The sequence below is a fragment of the Tupaia chinensis genome, unplaced genomic scaffold, assembly GCF_000334495.1.
Source record: "Tupaia chinensis unplaced genomic scaffold, TupChi_1.0 Scaffold142716_1, whole genome shotgun sequence".
Classification (NCBI taxonomy): domain Eukaryota; kingdom Metazoa; phylum Chordata; class Mammalia; order Scandentia; family Tupaiidae; genus Tupaia; species Tupaia belangeri.
Window position 1 is genome coordinate 6,147,084 of NW_006202562.1, and position 7,719 is coordinate 6,154,802.

Below are 7,719 nucleotides of genomic sequence, written 5' to 3' on the forward strand. Positions count from 1 at the left end.
AAGCCCCCCGGCCCAGAATTTGAATCACCCTCGGCCATGTGGGAATCTGGCACCTTAACTACCACGCCACCTGCTGGCCCTAATTTTCATGAACTTTTTGAAGATCTCTCATATAAATGGAGACAAATAGTGGAAGACATGGGGATGTGTGTATCTATTCTTCTCTCTCTCCTCCAGAAAAGACAGAGTGTGATCCTGTGGATGACGCCCATCTGGAAGAAGTAAAGGTAGGCTCAGGGGAAACGGAAGAGCTGCAGAAGGCCTGCCTGCCCTCCCTTTCCCTTGAAATCAGCAGCTGGTGATTCTACAGGAGCTCTGTTTCCCGAAGATGTTTTACAGAATTCACTCCTTGGTCACTAAATATGAGAGGTCTTCAAAAAGCTCAGAGAAAATGCGTATTATGAAAAACTACACATGGATTTCCAATTGTTTTGCACCAAAATAAACTCCTATTTCCATTTTTCTGCAAGCTTTTTGAAGTAACTTTGAATATTTTATGAAATACATCTTTGTTTTTCAAAATTGATGAGTCAGGTGGTTCTCAGGGGATGAAATGCCTTGTTTTTATATAGGTTTTTGCCGTAGGGCACGTGCGCTCACTGGAGAGAAAGAGAGACAGAGACAGTGAAAGGAAAAGTAAGAAATCACCCCCACAATCACTTCTCCTCCATTCTCCTAGTAGGATTCTTGGGCATGCAGGCACATGTGCTTGGCGTGCGTTTCAAGCCACTGAGTCTAGGACTCAAACCACAATTAGCAATATGGGAGTCCAACGACATAACCACTACGCCACCTGCTGGCCCTGAGAGTGAAATGCTTTCAAAAGGAGGTTGGCTGTCCTCTAAGAAAGTTAAAAGTTCATGCCCTTTCTATGTCACATGCAGTGTGAGTAGTTATTATACGGACTGTGACAGTGCCCCTGCACACACACACGCCCATGCATGTATAAGCAGTTGGTCCAGACACATGTACACATGCATGTACATGCACACACACACACGCAATGCGTGTTTAAGCAGCTGGCCCAGATACACACGTCTACACCCACACACGTATTGCATATACAAGCAGCTGGCCCAGACAGAACCTCCTGACTCAGCTTCAGCTTGTCCTCACAACTCCCAGCAAAATCAGCAAAATCATTAAGCTTGTCTTCAACTCCACCTCATTTCAGAATATTTTCCCCACATCGCTTCAGGCCCCTTTTACTGACCAAAAATAAATAAATAATGATCAAAGAAGAATGTGATGAATAACCATGAGGAATAAGCTTGGGACCAGAAGGTGGCATGGTGTGATGATGGCCCTGGACTCCCATATGGCTGACCACGGTTCGAGTCCTAGAACTGGAGGCTTGTTTTTTTTCTCTCTTTCTCTGTTTCTGGTCAAATTGAATGATAATAATAATAATAAAATTAAATGAATAAATATTTTTTAGAAAACTTGCTTGCTGCCGTTTACGTCTTAAGCCTCTGGCAGGTCATGTAGATGACTTAGACCATGTCTTATTATTATTATTGGGGTTTTTTTGGAGAGGTTTTTGCTATAGGGCGCGTGCGCTTGCCAGACAGACAGAGAGACAGAAAGCGAGAAATCACCCCCAGGGGGGATGGCCACGCCGCAATCCCTTCTCCTCCATTCTCTTCTCGGGATCTTGGGCACGCACGCACACGTGCCTGGCGTGAGTTTTTTTAAGCCACCAGGTCCGGGACGCGAACCACGGTCGACTACATGGGAGTTCAGCGACATAGCAATTACGCTAACTGCTGGTCCCAGAACGTGTCTTATTTTTAGCAAGCATCACAAGCTATTTTCTTCTTTTCTGCAGGACCATAACCTGTTTATTTGTATCATCTGCACAAAGGCTATTGCTCCAAATGTGCCTCGAACTAAGGCTTCTCATTCCCACTATGATGTGCATGTGAACCGTGTGGGGATTTTGTTGAACGTGGATTTTGATTTGGCAGGTCTGGGAGGGACCTGAGATGCTAACAAGCTCCTGGGGAGATGGGATGCTTAGCCCACAGACTGTAATTTCATTAGCAAAATCTTAAAATTGTTCAATGACACTTGGCAGTTTGCCAAATGCTGTATTTTCATGTGCTAGTGAAAAACAGAGGCTTTATAATATCCTAGGTGGTTCACTTACTATTTCTGGTGGCTAGAGTCTATAGTAGTTTGGGGCTGGCAGGTGGCATGGTGGTTAAGGACACTGGACTCCCACATGACTGGCCATGTTTCAAGTCTCAGACCTGGCAGCCTGCTTTCTCTCTCTCTCTCTCTGTATTTCTCAATAAAAACTAATAATAAAATAATAATAAAAGTTAAGTACTTTTTTTTTAAAAAAAGAGTCTATAGCAGTTCATGGTTCTTTGTCATTTTTCTTTCTTTCAGTGCATGGTAGATGCATGAGTCTGCTCTGTTTGCATTTGACTGTACAGAAGAGACTGTAGAGGAAAAGACAGTGAGAAAGTTAGAGTTGACTGAAACTTTAATCTGATAAGTAAGTCCATTATCTCATAATGTGTAGAACTGACAAGAACTAGGAAACATAGACATCAGAAATAATGACATTGAAACCTTATTCTTTTTGGCAAAGCATAATGTTTTTAAGAGTAATCCTGTTAAATGATAAATGTATACATAAAAATAAATAAATATGTGAATATGATAAAAAAGGAAAAAAGTTGGAGGAAAGTTATCAAAATAATCACTGACTATAACTGATACTTCTTTAATAATTCCCTCTGGGAAGTGTGGCTTTTGACTTCCGTGGCCGCAGAAATGACTCCTCTCAGGATACCAGTCTGGCCATGACTGGGAAGCCAGCAAAACTTGCTTTTGTGATCTGATTGCTTTCTTTTCCTCTTCTTGGCAAAACTCACCATTGGCTACAGACTCTCATGATGCTCTTGGCCAGCAGGGACTACTGAGGACATCCCCCCATACCATCACCCCCATCACCACCATCACCACCAACAGCAACAACAACTTAGGGAAGAAATACCGTTCTCTTTATTTCTGCTCTCCCCGCGTTGGGCATCCTGCCCCAATACATTCTTCTAGAAGCTTTGATACCTGCTACTGTGTTTCTTCTACTATTTCACAAGCAACTTGCCAGCAGATAAAAACATGCATGGGTAGAATAAAGCAGAAATAAAGAAGTAGTGGGAAAATGTCAGTTGATTATCTAATGATAGTATTTAATGGTGTCTGTAGCGTTAGGTACTGTTCTAACTTTGCATATGGATTTATTCACGCTAACCTTTCAGCACTCTGATGAAGGAAGATGCTATTATCCTCAGCTAGTAACAAGTACACACATTTGCCAATATGTATATGTGCATTTCTTTTTTAAAAAAATTTTTTGTTTATTTATTTTTTGAGAGGTTTTTGCTACAGGGCGTGTGCGTTCGCCAGACAGACAGAGACAGAGAGACAGAAAGTGAGAAATCACCTCCCAGGGGGGATGGCCACACCATAATCCCTTCTCCTTCATTCTCCTCTTGGGATCTTGGGCACGCACGCACACGTACCCGGCGTGAGTTTTAAGCCACCGGGTCCGGGACACAAACCACGGTCGACTACGTGGGAGTCCAGCAACATAGCCATTATGCTAACTGCTGGTCCCTCATATTTATGCATTTCTTTGTAGACATAACTTGTCGAGGTGACATTTTTTTTGTCAGAGAGTGTTTATATGCCTGTGCCTACGCGTGCACAAAACAGAGAGAAAGGGAAAGAAAGCACCCACCAGCAGGACCTGGTCACACTGCAATCCTTTTTACTTTCTATTCTCCAGCCCATTAGGATCCTGGGCATACACTAGAGCCAAGGGTGTTTTACAAGCCCCTGGAGCCAGGACTCAAACCCTGGTCCACCATGTGGGTCAGCCGTAAGGGACCTGGCTTACTCTGCACGGTACCTAATTGCTGCCCTATGGGACTGACCCCATGATTTTATTTTATATACACATAAGGTTATATTTTTTAGCTTCAAAATTGTTCCCTATTAATATGCTAGCGATATGGTCCCACTAGCTGTGGCTATTGCACCCTGGAGACATGACCAGTGTGAAAGCAGATGCACTGTAAGTGCAAAGGACAAACCGATTTTGATGACAATATAAGAATGTAAAATATCTGACATTTTCAATTGGTTAATTGTTGAAATATTTGGGATATCATAGGTTGAATAAAATATATTACTAAAATTGATTATACCTGGGACCAGCAGTTGGCGTAATGGCTATTTCGACTCCCATGTAGTCGACTGCAGTTCGAGTCCCAGACCTGGTGGCCTGAACTCTCATTGGGCGCATGCGCGTGCGTGCCCAAGATCCCGAGAGAATGGAGAAGGAATTGCAGTGTGGCCATCCCCCTGGGGGGTGGTTTCTTGCTTTCTGTCTCTCTGTCTTTCTGGCGAGCACATGGGCCCTATAGCAAAAACCTCTCCAAAAAAAATTTGATTATAACCCATTTCTTTCTGCCACTTTATTTATTTATTTTTTTTTTAGCATGACTACTAGAAAATTTAAAATGACCTGTGTGGCTTTTTTCCTATTTCCACCGAGCAGTGCCATGCTAGAAGTACACATTCTGTGGTCTTCCGCTGGGCCCAGAATGTGTACGTGGGTAGGTGCTGTAGATAAGGTGTTACCTCTCCCAGGTGTGTTTCTATCAACCTGTGTCTCCACCTAAACCCAGGGCTCTTAGCCCTGATGTCACAGAGCTCCTTAGAAGTTCCAGTCATAGGGCTGCTTGGGCCCCACCTGCAGATGAATGGTCTGGCAGTCTGGGCAGTGGGAGTTTGAAAAGCTTCCAGATGATTCCAAGATGCAGCCAAAGCTGAGAACGCCTACCCGGACAGGAACAGTGGACGCCGAGTCTTGGTGATAGATTGGGTGGGCGGGTAATATTTGCAGAGGGACTTGGAGTCTCTGCGGGCAACTAGAGAAAACAAGCTGTGAGGAGGAACAGAGCCTGCTCTTTGGGCAAGGAGTCTTGCAATAGAATCATGGCATTTAAAAACCCGAAGTGTGAGGGGAAATTTACCCTGTGAGAGTCATGGCGGGGTATGAGAAGGAAGGAACAGAGAAGAGGGGGAAGAGGTCTGCCCCACCTGAAAATGTCTTCGCCTATGTGTAGAGCTATCTCCTCAGGAAACCCAGAACTGCCTTCTGAGATATAGGCCCTTGTGACTCTCTGGCCACCCCTAAGCCTAGGCACCAAGACCCCCACGCCACACTCCACACAGTGAGCAATGAGAAACCAGGGCTAGCTATGGTAGTTCCATGTTTGGTCAAAGGAAATACGCAGATTCTAAATGTCTGTCACATGGAGAATCAGGAATCCAGCACATCCCACTTAAAAAAAAAAAAAAGGACACAAACCACGGTCGACTACGTGGGAGTCCAGCAACATAGCCATTATGCTAACTGCTGGTCCCTCATATTTATGCATTTCTTTGTAGACATAACTTGTCGAGGTGACATTTTTTTTGTCAGAGAGTGTTTATATGCCTGTGCCTACGCGTGCACAAAACAGAGAGAAAGGGAAAGAAAGCACCCACCAGCAGGACCTGGTCACACTGCAATCCTTTTTACTTTCTATTCTCCAGCCCATTAGGATCCTGGGCATACACTAGAGCCAAGGGTGTTTTACAAGCCCCTGGAGCCAGGACTCAAACCCTGGTCCACCATGTGGGTCAGCCGTAAGGGACCTGGCTTACTCTGCACGGTACCTAATTGCTGCCCTATGGGACTGACCCCATGATTTTATTTTATATACACATAAGGTTATATTTTTTAGCTTCAAAATTGTTCCCTATTAATATGCTAGCGATATGGTCCCACTAGCTGTGGCTATTGCACCCTGGAGACATGACCAGTGTGAAAGCAGATGCACTGTAAGTGCAAAGGACAAACCGATTTTGATGACAATATAAGAATGTAAAATATCTGACATTTTCAATTGGTTAATTGTTGAAATATTTGGGATATCATAGGTTGAATAAAATATATTACTAAAATTGATTATACCTGGGACCAGCAGTTGGCGTAATGGCTATTTCGACTCCCATGTAGTCGACTGCAGTTCGAGTCCCAGACCTGGTGGCTTGAACTCTCATTGGGTGCATGCGCGTGCGTGCCCAAGATCCCGAGAGAATGGAGAAGGAATTGCAGTGTGGCCATCCCCCTGGGGGGTGGTTTCTTGCTTTCTGTCTCTCTGTCTTTCTGGCGAGCACATGGGCCCTATAGCAAAAACCTCTCCAAAAAAAATTTGATTATAACCCATTTCTTTCTGCCACTTTATTTATTTATTTTTTTTTTAGCATGACTACTAGAAAATTTAAAATGACCTGTGTGGCTTTTTTCCTATTTCCACCGAGCAGTGCCATGCTAGAAGTACACATTCTGTGGTCTTCCGCTGGGCCCAGAATGTGTACGTGGGTAGGTGCTGTAGATAAGGTGTTACCTCTCCCAGGTGTGTTTCTATCAACCTGTGTCTCCACCTAAACCCAGGGCTCTTAGCCCTGATGTCACAGAGCTCCTTAGAAGTTCCAGTCATAGGGCTGCTTGGGCCCCACCTGCAGATGAATGGTCTGGCAGTCTGGGCAGTGGGAGTTTGAAAAGCTTCCAGATGATTCCAAGATGCAGCCAAAGCTGAGAACGCCTACCCGGACAGGAACAGTGGACGCCGAGTCTTGGTGATAGATTGGGTGGGCGGGTAATATTTGCAGAGGGACTTGGAGTCTCTGCGGGCAACTAGAGAAAACAAGCTGTGAGGAGGAACAGAGCCTGCTCTTTGGGCAAGGAGTCTTGCAATAGAATCATGGCATTTAAAAACCCGAAGTGTGAGGGGAAATTTACCCTGTGAGAGTCATGGCGGGGTATGAGAAGGAAGGAACAGAGAAGAGGGGGAAGAGGTCTGCCCCACCTGAAAATGTCTTCGCCTATGTGTAGAGCTATCTCCTCAGGAAACCCAGAACTGCCTTCTGAGATATAGGCCCTTGTGACTCTCTGGCCACCCCTAAGCCTAGGCACCAAGACCCCCACGCCACACTCCACACAGTGAGCAATGAGAAACCAGGGCTAGCTATGGTAGTTCCATGTTTGGTCAAAGGAAATACGCAGATTCTAAATGTCTGTCACATGGAGAATCAGGAATCCAGCACATCCCACTTAAAAAAAAAAAAAAAGCCTATTATTTTTTCCATAAGCGAAAGCAGCAGCACCCCGGCAGAGTCCTCATGCTGAGTCCACCATGTCTCAGCCTGCCAGGGTCATGGGCATGAGTGTGGTGTATACAGGGAAGTCCCCAAAGACAAACCTAGGGCCATCCCTTGTGGGTTCAGTGTGCTATTCTTGTGCCACTGCTGGGCCCCAAAGTCCACCTCTCTGAATGGAAACATTCATTAGATTCATGATAAGGAGCTGCCTCTGTCCCCCAACTATCTCACTTCAATCAAACTTCACCATGGAGGGAACCAGCAGTTAGTTAGCGTAATGGCTATGTCGCTGGACTCCCACGTAGTCGACCGCGGTTTGCGTTCCGGACCCGGTGGCTTAAAACTCACACCCGGCGCGTGTGCGTGTGTGCCCAAGATCCCGAGAGAAGAATGGGGGAGAAGGGATTGCGGTGTGACCATCCCCCCCAGGGGGGGTGATTTCTCGCTTTCTGTCTCTATGTCTCTGTCTGGCGAGCGCATGCGCCCTAT